This window comes from Podarcis tiliguerta (genome assembly GCF_965153285.1).
Source record: "Podarcis tiliguerta genome assembly, chromosome: 11".
Lineage (NCBI taxonomy): Eukaryota > Metazoa > Chordata > Lepidosauria > Squamata > Lacertidae > Podarcis > Podarcis tiliguerta.
In genome coordinates this window covers 55199027-55220677 of record NC_139544.1, presented here as the reverse complement: position 1 = coordinate 55220677, position 21651 = coordinate 55199027, and the positions used below count along the sequence as shown (strand labels likewise).

The 21651-nt window shown below is 41.6% G+C and overlaps 1 protein-coding gene and 1 long non-coding RNA gene across 4 annotated transcripts in view; one reads left to right on the top strand and one right to left on the bottom strand.

The window, feature by feature from the left end:
- Nucleotides 1-12851, bottom strand: part of LOC310659634 — a 43497-nt gene extending 30646 nt beyond the window's left edge. The window contains exon 1 of the long non-coding RNA XR_014502889.1: nucleotides 11096-12851. This is a non-coding gene — a long non-coding RNA (uncharacterized lncRNA). The remainder of the gene's footprint in view (nucleotides 1-11095) is intronic.
- Nucleotides 1469-21651, top strand: part of ARK2N (arkadia (RNF111) N-terminal like PKA signaling regulator 2N) — a 56811-nt gene continuing 36628 nt past the window's right edge. Inside the window, exons 1-2 of one of the 3 annotated variants that reach the window (XM_083403032.1) lie at nucleotides 1469-1727; nucleotides 18289-18384. The gene's annotated coding sequence lies outside the window, so the exon portion shown is untranslated. The remainder of the gene's footprint in view (nucleotides 1728-18288; nucleotides 18385-21651) is intronic. The other 2 variants (XM_083403034.1, XM_083403033.1) reach the window with 2 other exon arrangements.

The following is a 21651-nucleotide window of genomic DNA, read 5'->3' as shown; positions in this document are numbered from 1 at the left end:
CCCAACCATCTTTGGGGCGCTGATGGGGACCAAGCTGACCGGAGCTGAAGTCTGCCTGGGGTCTTCTGTGTCAGGTGGGCTACAAGTCATTACTTTAAATTTACCATTTTGTCCCAGAGATATGCAGATGACACAACCTTGATGGCAGAAAGTGAGGAGGAATTAGAGAACCTTTTAATGAGGGTGAAAGAGGAGAGCGCAAAATATGGTCTGAAGCTCAACATCACAAAAACTAAGATCATGGCCACTGGTCACATCACCTACTGGCAAATAGAAGGGGAAGAAATGGAGGCAGTGAGAGATTTTACTTTCTTGGGCTCCATGGTCACTGCAGACGGTGACAGTAGACACAAAATTAAAAGATGCCTGCTTCTTGGGAGAAAAGCAATGACAAACCTAGACAGCATCTTCAAAAGCAGAGACATCACCTTGCCAACAAAGGTCCGTCTAGTTAAAGCTATGGTTTTCCCAGTAGTGATGTATGGAAGTGAGAGCTGGACCATAAAGAAGGCTGATCGCCGAAGAATTGATGCTTTTGAATTATGGAGCTGGAGGAGACTCTTGAGAGTCCCATGGACTGCAAGAAGATCAAACCTCTCCATTCTGAAGGAAATCAGCCCTGAGTGCTCACTGGAAGGACAGATCCTGAAACAGAGGCTCCAAGACTTTGGCCACCTCATGAGAAGAGAAGACTCCCTGGAAAAGACCCTGATGTTGGGGAAGATGGAGGGCACAGGGAGAAGGGGACAACAGAGGACAAGATGGTTGGACAGTGTTCTCGAAGCTACGAACATGAGTTTGACCAAACTGTATTTTTGTGTGTTTTCATGTTGGCATTTTTTATGTTGTCAACCCTGTGACCTTCGGAGGAAGGGCAGTATATAAATCTAATAAAAGAAGAACGTGTATATGAATATAAACATACGTATAAACGCACGTGCACACGCATTTCTGGGTCTTCATATAGGTTTGGTTTGCCTGTTTTGTTTTTTGCAGGTCACTTTGCGTTGCAAGGAGAAAAGTGGCTGCTAAATTTAATAACATATATAACATGACGTGCAAATCTATTGCATTACTTGCTTGTTACGATAAATAAATAACCCAGCCATAATGTAATCATATATATATGTGTAGGTATAGATACATGCAGGTTTTTTTTTCCATTTGCAGAACCTTGCGATTAATGTTCGGTGTGCTTTTGTAACGTTTGACGTGCGTTATCATATTTCATTTCATTTGTGTTGCGATTAGCAATGAACCTTTTCGCTCCTCTCAGCGGCCGTTGGGGAAAAAGCGCGCCAATTTCGCCCTCCCTGAGGGAAACCCGTTGGAGGCGCGCGAGGGGCTCCGCTTTCCCGCCCAATGAACGCGCGCGCGCGCGCGCCCCCGGGAGCCGCTAGGCGGCGCTGCCGCGGCGCGCGCTTACCTTGCGTCAGCCGCTCTTCCCCGCCTCCTCCCTCCTCGCCTTTCCCCCTCCGTCGACGCCGCCGCCGCCGCCGGAAGTGACGCCGAAGGGAGCCGGAGCCGAGGCGAGCCCAGCGGCCTCTCTCCTTCCCTCCCTGCGGTGACATTTCCGCTCCCTCCCCGCTGGGCCGAGGAGGAGGAGGAGAGGGAGAGGGCGAGGGCGAGCCGGTGGTGACGGAGGGAGGACACCCGGCCCCTCATGCTCGAGCTGCTCCCTTCCGCGGGGCCTGAGGCCGGGAGGAGCCTCGGCGGCCGCCCTGGTGGTGAGTGACCCCCTTTCCCAAGCGGCCCTCCTTGAGAATCCAGGCCCCACAGTCGGGGGGGGGGGGACTAGCCGCCCCCTCGACCCATAGGAAGGCTTGGGGGGTGGGTGGGTTCAAGAGCGCGCACGGCGGCAAGTTTTGAGGCTCTCGACCTTGGTCGGCCTCCGTTTTCGCCTGGTCGCCTGGCAACGCTTCATCCGACCCCCCCCCGCCTCAAATCTATAGGTTTAAAGAGGGGGGGCAGGTGGAGAGGAGGGCTGCTCTCTTTCAACCCCCCCCCCGCACACGATTCGTTCCTTTGCCCCCCTCACCACCTCAAAAGAAACTAGCGCTTTTCCCCGGCGTGTAGCTGTTTATTGAGGGGGGTGCATGCGGGCCAAGGGGGTCAGGAGGCAGAGACCCCCCCCCCTTCTTAAGGAGACCTGCCCTGTCAGGTTTCCTTAAGAGGAGCTGGTTGGCATGACCCTGTAATTCTGCACAAGGTTGAGAAATGAGGGGTTGGGGTGGGGAATGTTAAGGCCAGGGTTTTTTTTTTTTTTTGGTTTTTTTTTGGGGGGGGAGGACTGCACCAGATGTAGAATTAACTAGCCATGACTGCTGCTTCTCATCCGCTCCATGCCTAACCTTGAAATAGTGAAATGTGGAGGAAATAGTCCCATCTCCCCTCTTTTGTGTTTTTGTGGAAACTTAAGAAAGAAGGGGATGAGCGGCTTTTCCTTGAGTCAGTGCTTCTTTGGGGGGTGACGGTTTTCTCACCTGTAGCACATCACACCCACCTGCTCTTTTTTGCTTACCACCATGGACACACTGGCTGCCTCCCCAACTTAAGTCTGTGCCTAAGGGACATCATCTCAGAACTTTATTCCTTTGGTTCCAATGGGATCTGTTAGTATATGTGTTTAACGTGTATGATAAAGAAGTTCTTCCTGGTGGAAAGAGAGGGCCTAATAGAATAGCTGTGAGAGATCAGAGGGGTGAAGTATAGATGGGGAACCTGGGCCTCTGAATGTTGTGACTTCAACTCCCATCACTTCCAGTTAGTATGGCCAGTGGTCAAGGGTGATAAGAGCTGTAGTCGAACAATACCACAGAACCCTCACTCCTGTGGTAAATGAAAACCATGAGTGGGTAACTTTGTAATCTTTCTTTCATTTTGGAAAGAAGCAGGGATGCCTCCTTTTCTATTCACTAATGGAGCTTAATGTACTAGAGTGTGCTTTTCCCCGGAAACAAGATTGCAGTGATATGTGTATGTAGAGTAGAGTTTGCTTAGACAGTTTCTATGGGACTCCCTTGGGGCAAGTTCAAATGTAGATATATTGGTCAGGTTTGTACGACACTGTAAACCATAATTTAATTTATACTGTGAATAAGCTGAATGGCCAACCTGCTGGTGTTTGATGTTGAAATTACAGGCATTTTGTGCCTCCCCAATCCTGCCTGTCCAGAGCCAGCTTGGCTTCATGGTACAAGTTCTCCAGTCAAACAATGAGTGGCAAGGGCAAACAAACGGTGGTTGGTTTGGAGAAAGCAAACTATGAGTATGGGCTCGCACATGATGTGAAGCCTGCTTCTGCTTTGTTTCCTCCCTGGCGCACTGAAGGAAAGAGCTGGGGAGCAGTCAAGTGTGATCTTCGGAGCAGCAGCCATTAGCTTGCTGCTTGTTCACTGTAAACCGTTGTATATTTTAAACTCTGGTTTTAAGTGACATGCAGTCCAGGACATTCTTGTTAATCCATCCTAATCCACCTTTTTCAATTGAAAATTATTCCAGATTGGTTGTTAGTTATTATTTCCTTTGCGGCATGGTGATCTGATCTGTACTGACCTCCTATCCCTCTATAAGGCTGCAAAGATATTAGGTGTTAAACCTTTTCCCCTTGCCCTCTTCTCTCCCTCCCTCTCCCCATTCCTTTGAATATTTTATCTGCCACTGTTAGCAAAGGTGGAAACAAGCCAGAGGTGTAACTGAAATACAACTGTCTGGCTTCAAGTAAAGAATTCTTGTCGGCTGGGTTAATGACAGTAAATGATAAATATAGCTGCTTTGAATTTTTGTGACCTGACACATTGCTCTAGTGAAGTTTAATTTGTAGATTTAGCAACTATTTTTACAAGCCCTGTGGGCTGTTGAGTAATAATAGTGACTGCTGTAGGTCACTTAATCAGAAGAATTTATAATGTTGGAGGACATCATTTTTTATTCTTAGAGCAAAATGTATGATGTTATTGATGAGCCCATAATTCAGCATCAACAAATCATTCAAAGCTAATGTTCTTCCCGCAATAGCCAGAGGACCACTACATGCTTCTGTTTGTAGAATGTACACAAATTCAAAGGAGAGTTTACTATTTTGCAAGTGACAACAAGCCAGATGTCAATGGACATGATGGGTTTTTTAACATTGGTGAGAGCTTTGATGTAACAGGACAGCAGGAATAGAGTGTGGATGGGCTTTTCTTGCAATAATCGTGGAAACCCAAATGTTACCTTCGTTTGATTATTATTTCTATATACTTAGCTCATTTCAAATTAGTTCAGAATTTAGATCGCATTCTAACATTTGTTGCTTTTCATTCGCAAAGTGTAACTTTCCATATTAAAGGGGCAAAATGTGCATACTTCAACAATGCCATTTTTTGCATCAAGTGTTGTCTAGAGTAGGGCGGTCCAACTTTTCATACCAAGTGGACCTACAGGACTTGCGGGCCACACACTGGCCTGTTGCGGGGGTGGGGGGGAGGCCAAAATTTGATAACCCCACTTAAGCTGCCTTCCAAAAGCTGGCCAAGGAGGTGTTGGACTTTGGGAAGGAGGTGTGAGGATTCTGACAGGGTCCTACAGTCCTCCCATCTGCTTCCTAAAGCTGAGAAATTGCTAACCAGGCAGGAGCACTCTAGGACCTTGTTAGAGTCCTCATTCCTTCTTCCCCAAACCAAGAGCCTTGCTTGACTTTCAGGAGCAATTCTTTGGAGAATGTGAGGAGCTGTTGTGGGAAGGAAGCCTGAACTATCTCTTCTGTATGAGTGGGACACCATGTGCAGTGCTTTATATTCTGATCTGTGACTACAGAATGTGGGTTAGAATCCCAAACGCAAATGAAGAGCCTTCATGTTTCATTTATACACATTTTCTCTTTCTGTTGGATTGACAGTCCCTAAGCTGTCACTTTCCCCTATGTGGATAGGACTACAGCAACAGTTAGTATGAAATGTTGTCTGATAGTGCTGTTTCTACTATCCCCTAGTGCTTGAATAGTACTGGTTCATTTTCTCAAAAGTATTGCTGTTGCTTTTTTAAAAACACATATGTAGGTATGAATGTTGTTAATTTTCAAATGCTGTAGAGAAGGGGTAGTAGTAATCTGCTGCCCTGCAGATGTTGCAGAACTACAACTCATCATCAACATCATCTCTTTATTTGCAGCCATCTGACCATTTAAATGTTTTATAACAACTAACAATTGACAATTAATAACATTAACAAAGATGCACATGAATGCAACTAAAAACACAGAATTATAATGCTAGCAGTTTGTGTGTGTATGTATAGCCATCATAAGTGGTCTAATATGGATGGCTACATTCAAAAACTTTGCCACTTGCCCTATGACTGACTTATTGGAGCCCTCAAGCAGACTGTAGATCAGGCACCCCCAAACTCTGCCCTCCAGATGTTTTGGGACTACAATTCCCATCATCCCTGACCACTGGTCCTGTTAACTAGGGATGATGGGAGTTGTAGTCCAAAACCAGCTGGAACCCCAAGTTTGGGGATGCCTGCTGTAGATCCTTCCTAGCTTCTTGTTACAAGGGCAGCATTTATTGTTCATTTGTGCTTTTATTGTTTCTGCCTTCTAAAAAATTGAAAGGAATAGCACGAAACCTTTCTGAAGTATTATGACTCTGGGGGGATTCAGCTTGTGAGGACATTTTGAGTTCATTTGCTGTTGATAATAGGCTCTGAATAAAATAAGCTGCATAAAGGACACATATTCTAATTGTGTTCTAATTGTGGGGTTCTTTCCTTTGTACTTTAGTCTTCCCTAAAAGCAGCATAAATATTTTTCTGTCTCAAGAGGGGAGTTCTCAACTGATATACTGAGAATGACTGAGCAATAAACTTGAGGAATACTCTCATGGTTCTTCCATAGCTGGAGGAGTTAATTAGTGTCTGTGTTTGGCTAGGTATAAGGATCAAAGAATTAACACTGAAATATAGAAGGCTGCTCAAATGTGTTAAACATAGCTGCAAAATTAGATCTGTATCATTGATTATGATAACTATGTTTTAATATTTTACCAAGATCAGTGGTGATGGATGTTGGATAACATGATCTGCAAAGCGCCTGTACTGTGTTGGAAGCACTTACGGAAATGTTTCAAAGTACATGTTTACACTAGCCAATAAAATTGAAAAATATATTAAAGGTAAAGAGAAGATCAAGCTTTTTGGTGTCTTAGAGAATGTAAGCATTGCAAATAATGCTTCTTAAATGGTTTTGAAACCTGACAATTTTCGTCTTTGAATTATTTAAACCTCTGTCTCTTCAGGTTCTAATTATGGGACGCCTCATCCCACGCTGGCTAGTGAAATAAAAGAGAGAGGAACAGAATAGGTGTACCTTTAACCATCACTGCGAAAGTAGTTAACTGAAATGCTAAAAGTGGCATCTGAGGAAATGCAATTACACCTCAGTCCCTTCCTCCGTTTGTAGTGTTTCATTTTGCTTTTTTAAAAAGAGAATAAACATGTAAAGGCAATTTCCTTCCAAATGCCCATTTTTCTTTGCAAATATATGCCTTAGTTGCTATTTCTCAGAGCTGCTTGTAGAATGTGAACTTTTGAAGCAGGGAGACCAAGTATATGGTAAAAGGTCTTAGCTATTCTGAGCAATATAACTGACGTGCTTGCGATATGTTGTTTATCTGTGGTCAATGATATGAGGAAGTTGTGTACCGAAAAGAGAAACTGATCCAGAGTGGATTTTTATTACTTGGCCGACTTCAAGTGTAATTTTATCAGCTCTTGTTAATGGTGCTAATTTCCTAGTAGTGTGTGTGCATGTGCTTTTTGGAGGATGGGATGAAGTGTGAAAAAGACATAGAGGAGAAGAAAAAGTGGGATAATTGTCTATACTTATCTATTCACCTAGTTACGCTATTCAGAAGTCCCCAATTGCCCTTGTAATGTAGTTTTTATTACTTTAGATCAGAGGATTTCAATTTTTTGGGGTCCGCGGCTCCCTTGACCAACTACATTCTTTTTGCAGCACCCCTGTGGGGCTCAGGAGCCCAGTTATGTCACCCCTTGCCTGCAGAGCTGGTAGCCCCTCACCTTTTTCGAACGCCCTCCCTTGTGGAGTGTGCCTTTACCCTCCTCTCCTGTCCTTGGGAGTGCTTTGGGCAGCTACTGCTGCTGTCCCTGGTCTCTGAGCTGCCTCGCCTGCCCCAAAGAGAGGTGCCTCCCACTGCCCCACAGGGGCCTGGGAAGCACCCCCTGGCTAGCCCCAGAGCCACCATTTTGCTGGAGAGCTGGAGAGCCAGGGCTGCTGGAACAAACAGCTGTGCAAGCCTTTTGGAGGCAGAGACATGAGAGGGCATCAGAGAAGGGAAGGAAAGAGGGACAGAGGCCAGTATTGCCCACAGCACCCCTGACCATCATTCAAGGCACCCCAGGGTGCCACGGCACACTGGTTGGAAACCACTTTTTTTTTATTTATAAACACCCCTGTATTTTATAGACTGGCATATAGCACTCAGTTTTCTGTTTAAAGGGTCCACATTTAGGAAGGTATTCAACTAAGCTTTACTCAGAATGGACCTGTTGAATTTCATGGCACTTGTTTAATCATGGGCTACTTTGAGTAAAACTTAGCTGACTGCCACCCCTAATTATTTAAGTGTAATTGCAAAAATAAATGACAGCGTTTAGGATTTCTTCCCTTCTTATCTTTGGATAGTGTTCGGTGTAGGGGAATTGGAAAGTGGTTGATTTGGATACACCAGACCCAATTTCAGTTGTTTGCTATGTCATTAATTTCACTGGCGCCATTAGCTACCTCATAGCCAAGCATACCTCAAGTGGTTGTGAAGATAATGAAAATTCTAGCTGTGCCACCTTGAGCTGAAAGAAAAGTGGGATAGATTTGTAACAAATTTGGGTGTAGGAAGAGTTAATGAACTTTCAGTTTTGGGTCCCCCCCCCCCCATATAGCAAACAGTAAAACAACAACAACAACCACAAAGCAAGTGTGACAAGTTTTTGTGCAAAACTATAAAGTTGAAGGAATTAATGGAAACTTGCATTAAATGAATGGGTAAAAAACGGGGGGGGGGGAATTGACAAATTTGCAGTACAGCGGCATTTATGAATTGGCAGCTTTCACTCTTACTGTGCTTTCCTGAAATGTCTAAATCAAGGGTGGTAACTGGGGTAACAGCTGGCAGAGGAACAGTTAAGCAACCCCCTCCCTCCCCCCCCCCAAGTCGGCTCCCCTGTGGATGCCTTCCTCCACTTTGCACATCAGCAGCAAACACAGGATTGGGAATCCTGCAGTTACCACCAAACCTCTAGTTTAACAGAGCTTAATCAGTAATATGCTTTTTCACCCATGCAACCCAACCCTGTGCATGCTTATGCAAGAGTAAGTCACAGAGTTCAGTGGGACTCTCCCTTTGAATAACTGTATTTGGCTTAAGAGTTCAGCCCTAGAAAGGAAAGATAGTTGAAGTTGAGTTTTTTGTTTTTTTTTTAAAGGTTCATCTCCACTTCAGCAACCCCTCTGCCCACTGCAATTTAAGATAGAGCTTTAGTATTGCTCTTTAGGGCTTAGATAAAACTAAGAATTAGAGTTGCTTGACTCCGTGGGTATCACTGCTATGAAATATCATCCCCAAGTATATTTATAGTGTGCTTTCAAAAGTGAACTAACGAAACCAGGTGATAAAAAAACGTGCTAATGTCACTGCTTATCTATATTATTTATATTAGTATGGCTTTTTTTAAAGAGTTCCACTACAGAAGTGCTATTTTTAATAGAACTATTCTCTGTGGTGACGATGAGCTTCTGCTACAAATGTGATAGCAATAAATACCTAGCACCGTAAACATTGTCTGTCTTAGAAGCAATCCAAGATACAATTTATTTTGGGATTAATAAATAAGATGATGCCTCTCATATCTGTTCCAGCATAAACAGAGTCACTATGCTAGCTTTAAGGTTGAGATTGTGAATTTACAATACACATTTTCCTACGTCAGATACAGACTGCAGCCTACCGTTATAATCAAAAACTTCTAGACAATCTGTTGTATTCAGTAACTTGTTTTCAGGCATGTCTTCTAAAGATTAGTATGGCTTTCCTTTTTGAGAGGAAGTGGTCAAGTACGGTGAATCCCCATGTGTTTCTGTCTATTGTCATTTGCATTTGTTGCTTTGTAGATACTGTGACTTTGGCTCGGTCCAATGTATTGTTTGAAATAGGAAAGATTTTCTTAAAAAAAAAAATTTTTTTACATTGAAAAAATGTTGCAGACCGCTTTGTCTTGAAGTCAAGGTTAGCTGCCTTTAAGGTCTGTATAAGAGTTACTGGTATGTGTCAGTGGAAAGCTTGTGTGCTTCTTAATTTGATTGTCTCAGAATAACATGACAAAGACACTCTTATCAATTTTATTATACAAGCTCAGCAACAATAATCAAACAATGATCTCCATAGAAATGTTGTTTTGTAATATTAAAAAATACATGCTGAAATTGTAAGTGGTGCAATTTGGGTATTTCTTTACAAAACATCTAAACTTCAGGGAACCTATTAATTCAAGATGTTACAGCAGGACTCGTTCTTGCACAATTACAGTTGTTGCCCAAAGCATACAGAAATGAAGTAATATGTGTGAATTTTTTTTGTAGCATTTGTGTTTCACCTTTCCTCCAAGGAGCTCAGGGCAACATGCATAGGGTAATCTTGTATCACAGCATCTCAGTCCATATTGGTAATCTTTGTCATTTCAGCCTGTAGCAGTAAATTAGGCTGAAAGCTAGTGTCTTGCCCAGAGTCACCCACTGAACTTCATGGTTGAGTTTGCACGTGGGCCTTCCTGATCTAACTCCCAGCACACTGGGCCCCATTTAAGTTGCATGTTGAATTAAATGTCTATTTCCAAGGTTATTTGACTTTCCCTTTCTTAAAGGTTCATTGCTAGTTGCCATACACACTCCTAACTCAGGGATTTTTTAGGTGATGTTATCTACAGAGTTCTTTATCCAGGTCTGTGGTTAATTCTAATTTATGTAAAATGCTTGCATAAATCTCACCAGTTTTCTTTCCAAATTGTAGTGACCCAAAAGATAGAAAGCTTGTCTTTCCTCAGATGTTAGGGCCCTGAAGGTTTTTTAAATTTTTATTTCCAGAGCAGCATCTTTTAGATTTTAGTTGATTTTCCTTTACTTACTGTGATAAGAAAAATCAAGGCAAGAGCCTCTGAGACATCTGTTTCTAAATGCTTACAAGCTTCTAATATGGAGGCTTACAAAGTAATGAGGGCACCCTTTGCAGAAAATGTATTAGCCCCCTTTGGCATTTTTGTTTGTTTGTTCCAACCAAGCAGTCTGTTCTTACTTGGCTGTGTTTCAAATGTATTCTTCCCAATTTTGTGTGTGTGTACTGCTTTGATACTACCCAGTTTGAAATGGCATTGTCTTGGGTGCTAGTGCGGCCGTCCTTCGTTGGAACAAAAAGCGCAGATTTCTCTATACTTTCCTGATGGGAAGAGATAAGTGTATTTGTTTTGGAAGACTTTCGTCTTGTTTTGCATCTGGGACTTACGTAATGGCTTTACCAGATGACTGACTGTGGGCTTGTAATTGAGTTTCATTTTATTTTATTAATGTTTTGCCAGTCCAGGGGGAAAGGGGTGGATGGGCAGTACAGTCTATGTCTTATGGGTGGAGAGACGATCATTGTTGTTACTGAAGGGTTGCTTTATGATACTGTTATTGTTCAAGTTCAAATAGTGAAGGTTAGTGTTATAGGAAGCTCTGAAATAACTCCTGGAGCCTGGTCCTAAGGAGTCCATCTGAGAAAATGATTTGGTATTTCCTGCCTCCTACTGGTCAGAGGGAAAAAGTATCCAATATAGTGTGGCACCTGCAGTAATTGCAGGAGGACAACTTTGCGGGTAAGAGCCTAAGTTGACCATTTCCTCAGTGTTCGAAAGTGGTTAGAATTATCCATGTTTTGGATAGTAAGGGGCCTGAAACCTGAACCAAAGAACTTTGGCTGAATCTACTCCAGTCTCTACTTCACAGATGCTACTGTGTTGTCTCAAACAGCTAAGTAATCTGTGCTTGCTTCTACAGTGGTACCTTGGGTTAAGTACTTAATTCGTTCTGGAGGTCTGTACTTAACCTGAAACTGTTCTTAACCTGAAGCACCAGTTTAGCTAATGGGGCTTCCTGCTGCTGCCACGCCGCTGGAGCACGATTTCTGTTCTCATTCTGAAGCAAAGTTCTTAACCTGAAGCGTATGTAACCTGAAGCATATGTAACCCAAGGTACCACTGTACAAACATCTTTTAGTTTTACAAGACTATGGAATTATAGAATGCAGTGGTGATACTTGTTTACATTTAGCAGGACTTCAGCGAAGTCTTGACAGTTCAGTTTCAATGAGGATTTTTAAATCATCTGCCAGTTTTCAATCCACCCTCTTTATTTGCCAGTTTTGCCTAGCTTTTTCAATAATGTGTTCCCAGGAATAGCAGAGCCTGTGCTATAGGAAGAATTATTAAAGTCTCTGTTTTAATGTAGCCAGTGTGATGAATGGGGAAAGGGTATGGTTTTTCGTGTGTTGTTTGAGAACAGAGTTTAATGCAAGCCAGCTCAATGCAGTCACCTCCATTAACTGCTGAAATTCAAAATGTCAGTTCTTTGAGGATGTTTAAGGCTATGGGCTTGAACTACATCTTCTGTTTACATGCAGGACTTCTCTCACTTTTGATGGAAGTTGATGAGTGCTTAATGCTGCGCCATAGAATAAAAACTGTAACTTTAAAAGTCTCCAATAGAAATTGTAGAAACACCGTGCAGTATGATTAAAGACACCTTAAAAAAAATCTGTAGCCTGAAGAAACATCATGCATCATCTGTTGAATTGCTTATACAATTGTTCTTTGGACAAAATGCACCAACTGGTTTTGATCTTTTAGCACTCTACAAATTAAACTTGATTTAGAATTTTGAATTCAGGGATGTCCAGTTTTGAAAATAAACCTTGACTAGGTACTAGACCACTGTTAGTGAAATTGCTATATCAGCTCAGTGGTAAGGGTAAACAGTGCTGAACCCTCTGAACTTTTAAAAATAGACTTCGAAGGTGTAATTTCTACTTCATTCACCTCATTGACTGTAACCCTTACCCTAATGGTGAGCATGTTTGGAATCATGTGACAGATTTTTTTTCTTGTATCGTATTATCAAATTTCAGTTTTTTTTTTAAAAAAGGAAAGGATAGATTTTAACAAGATCATGAGAACTGAAGCCAGAAATAAGCCTTCAGAGAGAGCCTGTGGCCCTCTAGGTTTTGCTGGTTTACACTGATAACTCCCAGCATTCCTGGTCATTTGCCATGCTATCTGGGACTAATGGGAGTCGTAGTCCAACAACAATGGAGAGCCACAGGTTCTGCATCCATGACATAGGTTATATTTGGCTTGATTCTGTAATCCCATTGCTCTGGGTGGAATTCAACAATGCGCTATGTTGAATGCTCTGTCTGAGCAAGCTTACCAGATGGAGTAATCCCTCTCCATGCACTGTTCCAGGAGGTTTCCAACGCCGATTTTGGAGTGGGCATGGGGAGGAAAGGAGGGAAAACCCAATTGTGTAAGTAGAAGCCCTTACACAGGGTTTCTCTCGGGACTGATGAATCCCACTCTCTGTTAGGTTGTTTTCTGTGGTTTGCTGATCCGATGATCCTCCTTTCCTGGCCCGTATATCTTCTCCACTGGGGATTTAGAAGCCATCAAGATCATAATTGGAAACCAAAGAGAAATGACAGCTCCTTTTTTTGCTTCAACAAAGGCTCAAAGATTAGAATATAATAAGAATGAGCACATTGATTTACCATTCAGTTATCAGTAGGTGCAGTAATTTTGTAACATGCAATGAAATGCACCAGTCGAATGACTACCAGTTTGACACTTGGTTTACGGAAGCAGTTTATTTTCCTGAATCATCAGGAAAAACTTGTACTATCTTAAAGGATGTATGTGTGAAAAAACTGTGGAGCTGTTTATTCTTAACACACACAAAGGCCCTGAACTGACAACCTACAACCGCAAGACACATGCAATTATTTGTGGTATCTTTATACTGACAGGAAAATGTTTACTTATTTTATATTGCATATATTTACGTAAGTGTTTACCTGTCAGTAGCATTTCAGCTGTCAGAATTTCATGAGAATAATCCAGCACAAAGATACATAATTGCCCAACGCCATTCATTGAGACTTAACAGCATGCAGATAAAATCTTAATAGTTTACAGCAGAAGGATTAGTATCATCAGATATTGCCCTGAGGTGAAAGCTTATGCCATGCAACCCTGCTGCCACTTCAGCATAACAAGTCAAATACAATATTGGTAGGATATGACATCTATTAGCTGTAACCTTGCAAATGATCTCTCCAAATCTATGAATGCTACTTGTTGGAAATATTGAGCAGAATTCCTAAAATGTTGATTGAGGTATTGACTCCAGGAATGTAGACAGAGATGCTCAAATACCATTTTAGCAATCTTTGGTGTCCTTAAAAGAGAACTGTTTTTACCCCAGAGATCTTAATAGTTTAATTGTCTAGACACTGAAGTTGGGAGGGAGATGTCTTATGTTGCAATGTTAATACTTCAGAATTGTTCATGAGTTGGTTATTTGCAATACAGGAAATGCTTCATTTCATAGCTTCTGTAACAAAGGGCAAATAAATGCACCTCCCTATCACTGCATTTTTCCTCTTGAAGCTGCACTGCTTTTCCAGCCACAAAGTGGAATGTCTCCATTGCATTGGTGTGATGTACTAGATAGAATGCTTAACTTGGGCCAGGGAGATATGATTGGTTGATTTTGATATGTTTGTGTGGCACAGAACACCCCAAGTTGACACAGAAAAAATAAGGAGTTATCAATGGCCACTTGTGTTCTATGTGGTGATTCAAGGCTTAAATTCCACCCTAAATGACATTTGTGTACATCCTAAGCCCAAGGTAGATTGTCATATTGTGAGCCCTGTTGGATCAGTTCAGCTAGTCTAGCATTTTGTTTCTGGGAGGTGTGCCGGCAAGATGTGAAGGCATTGACCCTCTCCTCCTGTATTGATCCCAGCATCTCTTACTCAGAGGTGTACACTCTCTGACATCCCATTTAGCTGTTATGGCTGATATCTGTTGATAGACTCTTTCCTCCTTGATGCTAAGCAGTTGAATGGAAAAAACAAAACAAGAAGTACTATTTCACACTACAGACTCATAAGCAACTTACAATTTCACTGCCATGATATGTGGTAATGACCACAAGCTTAGATGGCTTCACATTAGAAATTAGAAATTCATCAAGAAGCGAAGGGGCTCCTGAGTTATTTTAAGAGGTTTCCCCCCCCCATCCACTCTCTCCATGTTGTTTGTCATTTAAAAACAAAAAACCAACAAATGTCCCCCTACATTTTTGTTTTTCTAGATTTAAAAACCCCCAGGAAATATTGTCAAGCCTTTCCACATGGGTAAAACTCTCCAGACTCTTGATTATTTTAATTCCCCCTTTCCTCACCATTTCCAGTGGTATGATCTCTTTTTTTTGAGAAGACATAACTAGAATTGCCCACTGTGTTGCAGATGCAGTTGCATCATACCTTTTTTCTCAGCCTGCACAGTGGTACCTCGGGTTACATACACTTCAGGTTACATACGCTTCAGGTTACAGACTCCGCTAACCCAGAAAGAGTACCTCGGGTTAAGAACTTTGCTTCAGGATGAGAACAGAAATCATGCTCTGGTGGCACGGCGGCAGCAGCAGGAGTCCCCATTAGCTAAAGTGGTGCTTCAGGTTAAGAACAGTTTCAGGTTAAGAACGGACCTCCGGAACGAATTAAGTACTTAACCCGAGGTACCACTGTATTGAGTCTTTGACTAGCTTGGCACAGTAGTTTGGGCTTTGAGCTTTTTATATTGTGCACACACCTTTTAGATTTTGATGGGCACCACCCCATGCCATGCCAGTGGATGTGATGGAACTTCCTTTTCTCCTGTTCTCTCAATGTTTGGAAGCATCCCCAACACCCCCCCCCCAGCAGATTTGAGGGGTTGCAAGAGTGAGGAGAGGGAGAGTTAAGTCTGTTTCAGCAAGTGGAAATCGGTTGATCCGAATGTGGTGTCCCATTTACATTACTGCCCTATGTTTCCGCCTTCTTAAACTTTTATTAAATATGTTGTAGCTTTCAAAATGCACAGGATGTTCTACAGACAGTAATAAATATACTTCCCCTCCTCTTAGTGCTGGCTTGGGTATATTGTCTGCTGAGCACTAAATAGAAGCAGTCTGTTTTCTTAACCCTCATTTGTTTATGCAAAGCTAGCTGAAACAGTTCTCTAATTTCCTCCTTTCATCTCTTGTTTCACTCATCATCTAGTTGGACAGAGTAGAGCCCACTGCGTCTAGGGTGGCTGCTCAGGCTAATTTATTAATTGTCTGGTGAAGTGCCAGAGTAATTTCCCAGAGCCTTGGGTAGAATGGGGGCAAAACATTTCCTTCCATAAAAACTTGATTTCTAAACTTAGTCTTCCTTAAACTAAAAACTCGTGAAATATATTTTTTTGAATGCGTGAAATGCTCTACTTGCACAGCATGTTCCGTGTGCCTTCTATAATAATCTTCAATCTACAGCATTAGAGAAATCTGATTGTAAGACATATGCAGCATAAGTAATAGATCTATTAAAATTATAAGGCATATGCAATATTATTAAAAGATCTGTTAATACTATCTATTAATCCTGCGACTGGGACTGTTTTCTGTCCATTTGTCGTGCTTGTTAATGAACAATCAGTCAATCAATCAATCAATCAATCAAGGCAGTTTACAACATATAAAAAAATTACATTATTACAGACGTAATACAATAAATAATTGTTATTACAGACATAAACAATAAATAAAACATCAAAAGGTACACAGCCAAATTGAACAATTTCTAAAATAAAGATACAAAATAATAATAATATCAGTAACAGCAACAATCCCCCTCCAACAATACCGCAGATCAATAATAGTCTGTTTAGCAACCTTAGCTTTTGAAGCTGGAGTCAGTTAGGGCACCACCCTCCCAGGCCAGGTGAATAAAAAGACCTGCAAGGCCGGGAGCAGGTCTTCCAGGACTCACGGCCAAGATGAAGCATTGCTCTCTGAATTAGTTTTGTTTGCCTTCAATGACAACAACATATAGCTAAATCAAACTGGTTACATATGACATCAAATAAAGAATGTTGATGAAGCAGCGATCAATGGGAAATGCAGGTGCCAGTGAAGTGGGTAAGATTGGGGTAGGTGGTTTGATTGGGGAACTCAACCTTCCAAAAGGTCGTCTTCCACACCAACTTGACTCAAGCTTAGTTTTTGAAGAAAAGATGCTAGCTTTTTGTTTCTTTGTGTTGCAAGTAATTTTAACTAGATATGAGCGAAAGTATATACGTAGGTGATTTTGCTAGAATCCTGGCTTTGCAGCTGTGGCTTGTAAAGAAAATTGAGGAAGAAAATGTGATGGAAGTATAGAATCATGGAGTGGAGATGCATCATTTTTGCTGCACCCCTCTATTGCAGGGATAGTAGAGCCTATGTCCTTCCAGATGTGGTTGAATTCCAGTTCCTCCCATCACTCTCAACCAACATGGCCAGTGGTTGGGGATGAACAACATTATAAGCAGATGGACCACTGGACAACTGTTCAGCATGGTGAAATATTTCTTTGCAGGAAGATACTCTTTAATTTCCCCAGGATTTTTTTTTGGGGGGAGGCCACACATAACCTACCCTACTTGAACTAGTCATCCTTACCATTTTTGCTCTTCCGCATCAAGTAATGCAGATGTGGCTTGTCATCAAAACTCAGTGAGGCCTACTTGGAGAAGCTTGACAAGAAAACTCTACTTACAGCATTCCAGTTCCACCCCAGTACTGTACTTAAATTAGCACTCCTGTTGTAACTCTCAAAACATTTAGTAAGTGTTAGACTTCAACTGAAATGTCTGGTTTCCTTCAAAGTTATGACCTAAAAACAACAACACTATGAGCCTTTTCCCCCAGTTTAAACCTGCAGAAATACATTGAAAGAAAAGCGAAGCCTTCGCTAACCATGGCCTGGTGCATCATTGTAATATATTTACATCTTATTTGGAGTTAATTGTGGCCTTGCCCAGGCGTTGACTGATTATCATCACGTGAGGTTCCTTGCTTTCGACCTTCCTCCGCCCAACATGGTACATAGTGGGGTTTGTGAGAGAGAGGATGCAAGCACTGTCCTGTTCTTCCCTTCATGAGGAGTGAATGGCTTCATATGGCTAGTGAGAACGTTGGTTTTACATTCATAATGAAGCCTCAAAATTGGATGATGATTATTTACTTCCCATAAGGCATATTGATGTGATTTACAATATTGCATGTTACATTTAGAAAAACAATTAAAAACTCTTATACATACATACATACATACATACATAACATTAATTCAGATCCAGGACAAAAACCAACTGGGATAAAGATTGATGACAATTACAGCAGTTGGTTTTAATTTGGAACCTTATTAGACATCCACTCATATAGTGACCAGAAGGTAAGAGAATGCTATCTGAAAATAGCAAAGATAGGTCTCAATACAAAGTTCAGTGACCACTCGTGTAAGAAAAATACATGGGTATGCCATTGTCTAAAGTTCATGCACTTGTCTTTTCTGCAGTCAAGAATTTGGCTGGACACGTGTGAAAAGTCTGACTTTTGATTAAACACATGCCAGGGTTAAGCAGTGAATCTTGCAAAATGTCAGTCTGTGGTTGGTTACTGATGTGTCAGCAAAGAGAGCTGGTCAGGCAGGCATTTACCACTGTCCCTTGTTAAATAAAATGACTAGACTTAAAAAAATACGGAGTGCTTTCCCTCATATTTAAATGTACAAATGGTTGTTGTAATTGCACTTGTAATTCTAATGCAGCATACTCATAACCCAGAGAGAAGGTTAACTGTCGGCTTATGAGTAAGGAAAATGCATTTGTGTTCCTGCGCAATATACAGGCTATGCAAAGGAGATAATCTTTAGGAGTATCGGCCATGCTTGTGGATATATACATACAGATAGGGAATTCTATATAATGAGAAGAACCTACTGATTCGGTTTCACCTTTCTTGAAAACTTGTTGAATGATAAGAACCTGCTAAACTTTTGCTGGTTTGTTTTGTTTGTTTCGCTTCGTTTAAAAAATATTTTTTTACATGTGAGTTTTTGTTTGCTTTTGTAGTGAGTTTGGTGGTGAAAAACAGCCAGAATGACAACTTTGGGCACTCAAGTCTTCTGTCCGCAGAACAGGTACAGCAGTGACAGCAGTAGCTGAAGGGTGAGTCCTTATCTTATACTCTTCATGTACAACAGCTCTTTTCATCATCTGAGCATGAGAAATAACAAGACAATCCATAATGTATCAATTTTATTAACTGTCATAGATAAGAGCCAGTTATCGCATCAAATAACTACGCAGCAAAAAAAATGAGCTTGTAAGTGGTAATTTCTCTCCTATTGCATATTAACTGTTAGATTGGATGGGTTGTATCCACATTCATACTCACAGTCATACTCAGAGTAGACCCACTGAAAGTAATGGACATAAGTAACTTAGGTATGTTAATTCATATGGCTCTACTCAGAGTAGAACTTTGTTAAGTACAACTCCATGTGTGTGAATTTAGCCTGAGACAAATGCTGCTTTGGTAGCCACTAGAAACAGAAGTTGCTAAGTTAACTACTCACTCTCACGTAGTTGAACTCTTCTGTGTGTTCTTTGACTAAATATTGTATAGAATCTTTTAAACTGTCTTAGCTTTAGCTGTGTATGTCCAGTGTATGTGTTTTGCTTAATTCATTGGTACAGCATGTGTTTTGCATGCAGCAGGTCAGAGTTCAAGAGCTGGGGAAATCTATTTGAAGCGTTAAAAAGCTAGCGTCAGTCAGGGCAGACCACGAGTCAGAAAACCTCAGGCCAGGGACCTGAAGTTTATTTGTGAAGAACCGTCTGTGGGCTGCATGCAGTGGCAGGTGTTACCAGAGGCAAAATGGGTAGAGTAGTGGCTGTGACTTGGTACTTTTGCATTCCAGCCTTGCAAAAGTCATGGTTTTTACACTTGCACGCAACTCTCTATCCTCCACTTAGGCTGCAGATGTGTGGGATTGTGACATGTCACATGTCTTTGTTTACATTCAAGCACTGATTGTTGGAGTCTTGTGAGCGGAAATTGAGATACACTGTTCCGTTCTGTATAGCTATTGCTTTTGCAGTTCTCTTTCTGAGGAAGAAAGACACAGAGAGAAGTCATATTTTTCTTTGTTATGTTACATTTGATTTTGTGCGCAATAAATTAGGCTTAGATGTTACACCTCAAGGCTCAGCTTCTGTTTGGACTCTGCTAGTCATGTGCTCATGTCCTTGGAGATGGGTCACATCAGCCTGATGGGTCACTGGAGTGATGATGGGCAACGCTGTGTTGTAGGGAGGCACTGGCCTTGGCGTTATCACCCAAAAACATAGTCACAGTTCAAGCACACAGTCCACTCAGGCAAAAACACTTGAGGAGGATGCAGAACAGGGGGGGGGGGGTCAGGAGTGTGTGGCCTGAGAGATTCCTGGAGTACCTCATTTGAACCCTGGGCCTGAGGTTCTCCAAGGAGTACAGACAATACTGACCTAGTTAAATCAGTGGTCTGACTTTATATAAGGCACATTCCAGGGTTCCTAAATAAGCTGGAAACAGCTAGAGGTCAGAATGTTGCATTGAAGAGACAAAATGCTTAGATAAGCATTTATTTCTTTTATAAAATGTATTTATTTCATCAAATCTGTTTCAGATAAACATGAAGCATAAGATTCCTTTTCATAAAGGGTGTGGATGCTGGGCTAATGAATTCCTAATTATACTACTATCTATTAACCGGAGCTTGAATTAAAAAGATAACATTATGGCTGAATTTTTCCCGGGATAGAAATAAATGTTTTCTTGTATTCAGTTGCCTCTTCTTATACTGTTTCCTCTGCCAGATCTCACAAGTTTATCTGGGTCAGTCTAGGCCAGTACTTGTAAATGAGACCTTAAAGAAGAACCTGAATGTTGCATGAAGTAATGATATCAGTGCACCGTGAGCGGCACGTTTACTTCTAAGCAAGTACTTAGCTTGCCTTCTTGCATAGTAAGCCAGCAGCATACTTCTGTTTATAAATGAGAAGTCTGAAGAACATGCCCCTTAATACTTTTTATAGTTAATGGCTAAGTAGATACTCTTTGCAGGGATTTATATTGCAGACAACAACTCCCGTCATAGAGATATTCACTGAAAGTTATTTTTGTTTCATATTCTCTCTATATTTCTCTTTCACTCTGTGATGAAGTGATCCTTTCCATCTAGCTGGTTTTAGAAATACAGTAATACAGTGGTACCTCTGGTTATGTACTTAATTCGTTCCGGAGGCCTGTTCTTAACCTGAAGCACCACTTTAGCTAATGAGGCCTCCCGCTGCTGCCGTGCCGCCGCCGCACGATTTCTGTTCTCATCCTGAAGCAAAGTTCTTAATCCGAGGTATTATTTCTGGGTTAGTGGAGTCTGAAGCATCTGTAACCTGAAGCGTATTTAACCCAAGGTACCACTGTAATTGTAAAATAATTTACAATTGGCATCCTCAGTGAAGTAAATTTGTAGCTTTCCTGTGTGTATTTTTCTTATGCTGTTGTGTAAAGCAGCTGATTTTCATGCTGAAGGCCCCCTTTCAATCCCCGCTATCTTCAGGTAGGGCTGGGTGAGGCTTCTGTCTGAAACATTGCAGTGTTGCTACCAGTTATTGTGGACGATACTGAGGTAGATGAACTATTGGTCTGACTTGGTATAAAGCCTTTTCCTAGGTCTGTTCAGACTTGTGTAAGAGGTAGGCAGCCTTGCCCCTCTTTCCAGCTCAACCTTTAAACTTGTTTATGTCCCACTAAAACCAGAGGGGCTTCTGTGTAATGTTTAAGCATCTCTAGATAGTGACATTTGCCATTTCCCACCTATGAATTACCTCTAGTCTGGTTTAAATACCTATCCCTGGTAAGCACATATAGTATAAATATAACTGAAGCACTTTCATTCAGCATAGCTGTGCATGAAGAGTCTTATGGCCACACATGACATGCAGAATCCTAAGAATCACTTCACATGTTTTGTTTTTAAAAGTAGGCTGCTGTCTACTTTAAAACACCTTTCCTGTGGAATTTCCCTGTATCTTAAGGTGATCGTTTCTATAACACTTCTCATTGTTCAAAGTGATTCATTTCCTCTGTGTTTATCATCAGAGAACTTTAAACTCCCACCCAGCCAGGGAAGGTGATCACAACTTCAGTGTCCCCCAACCAGGGCTTTGTCCACTCAGCCACTAATGTTGGAAGAGCAATGCATTTGTTTGAGACTGGGGGACAGGACAGGGGACATGTGGACAGAATTATTTAGCATTGTGCCACTTCTCTCTGAAAAAAAGTACCTGTGTTGCTTTTTAAGCATTACATTTTTCTGCACCTGATTTTAAACTGTAGGAGGCACACTTGACCACTTTAAAGAGCACAGTCATTGTGGAGAAACATTTTAT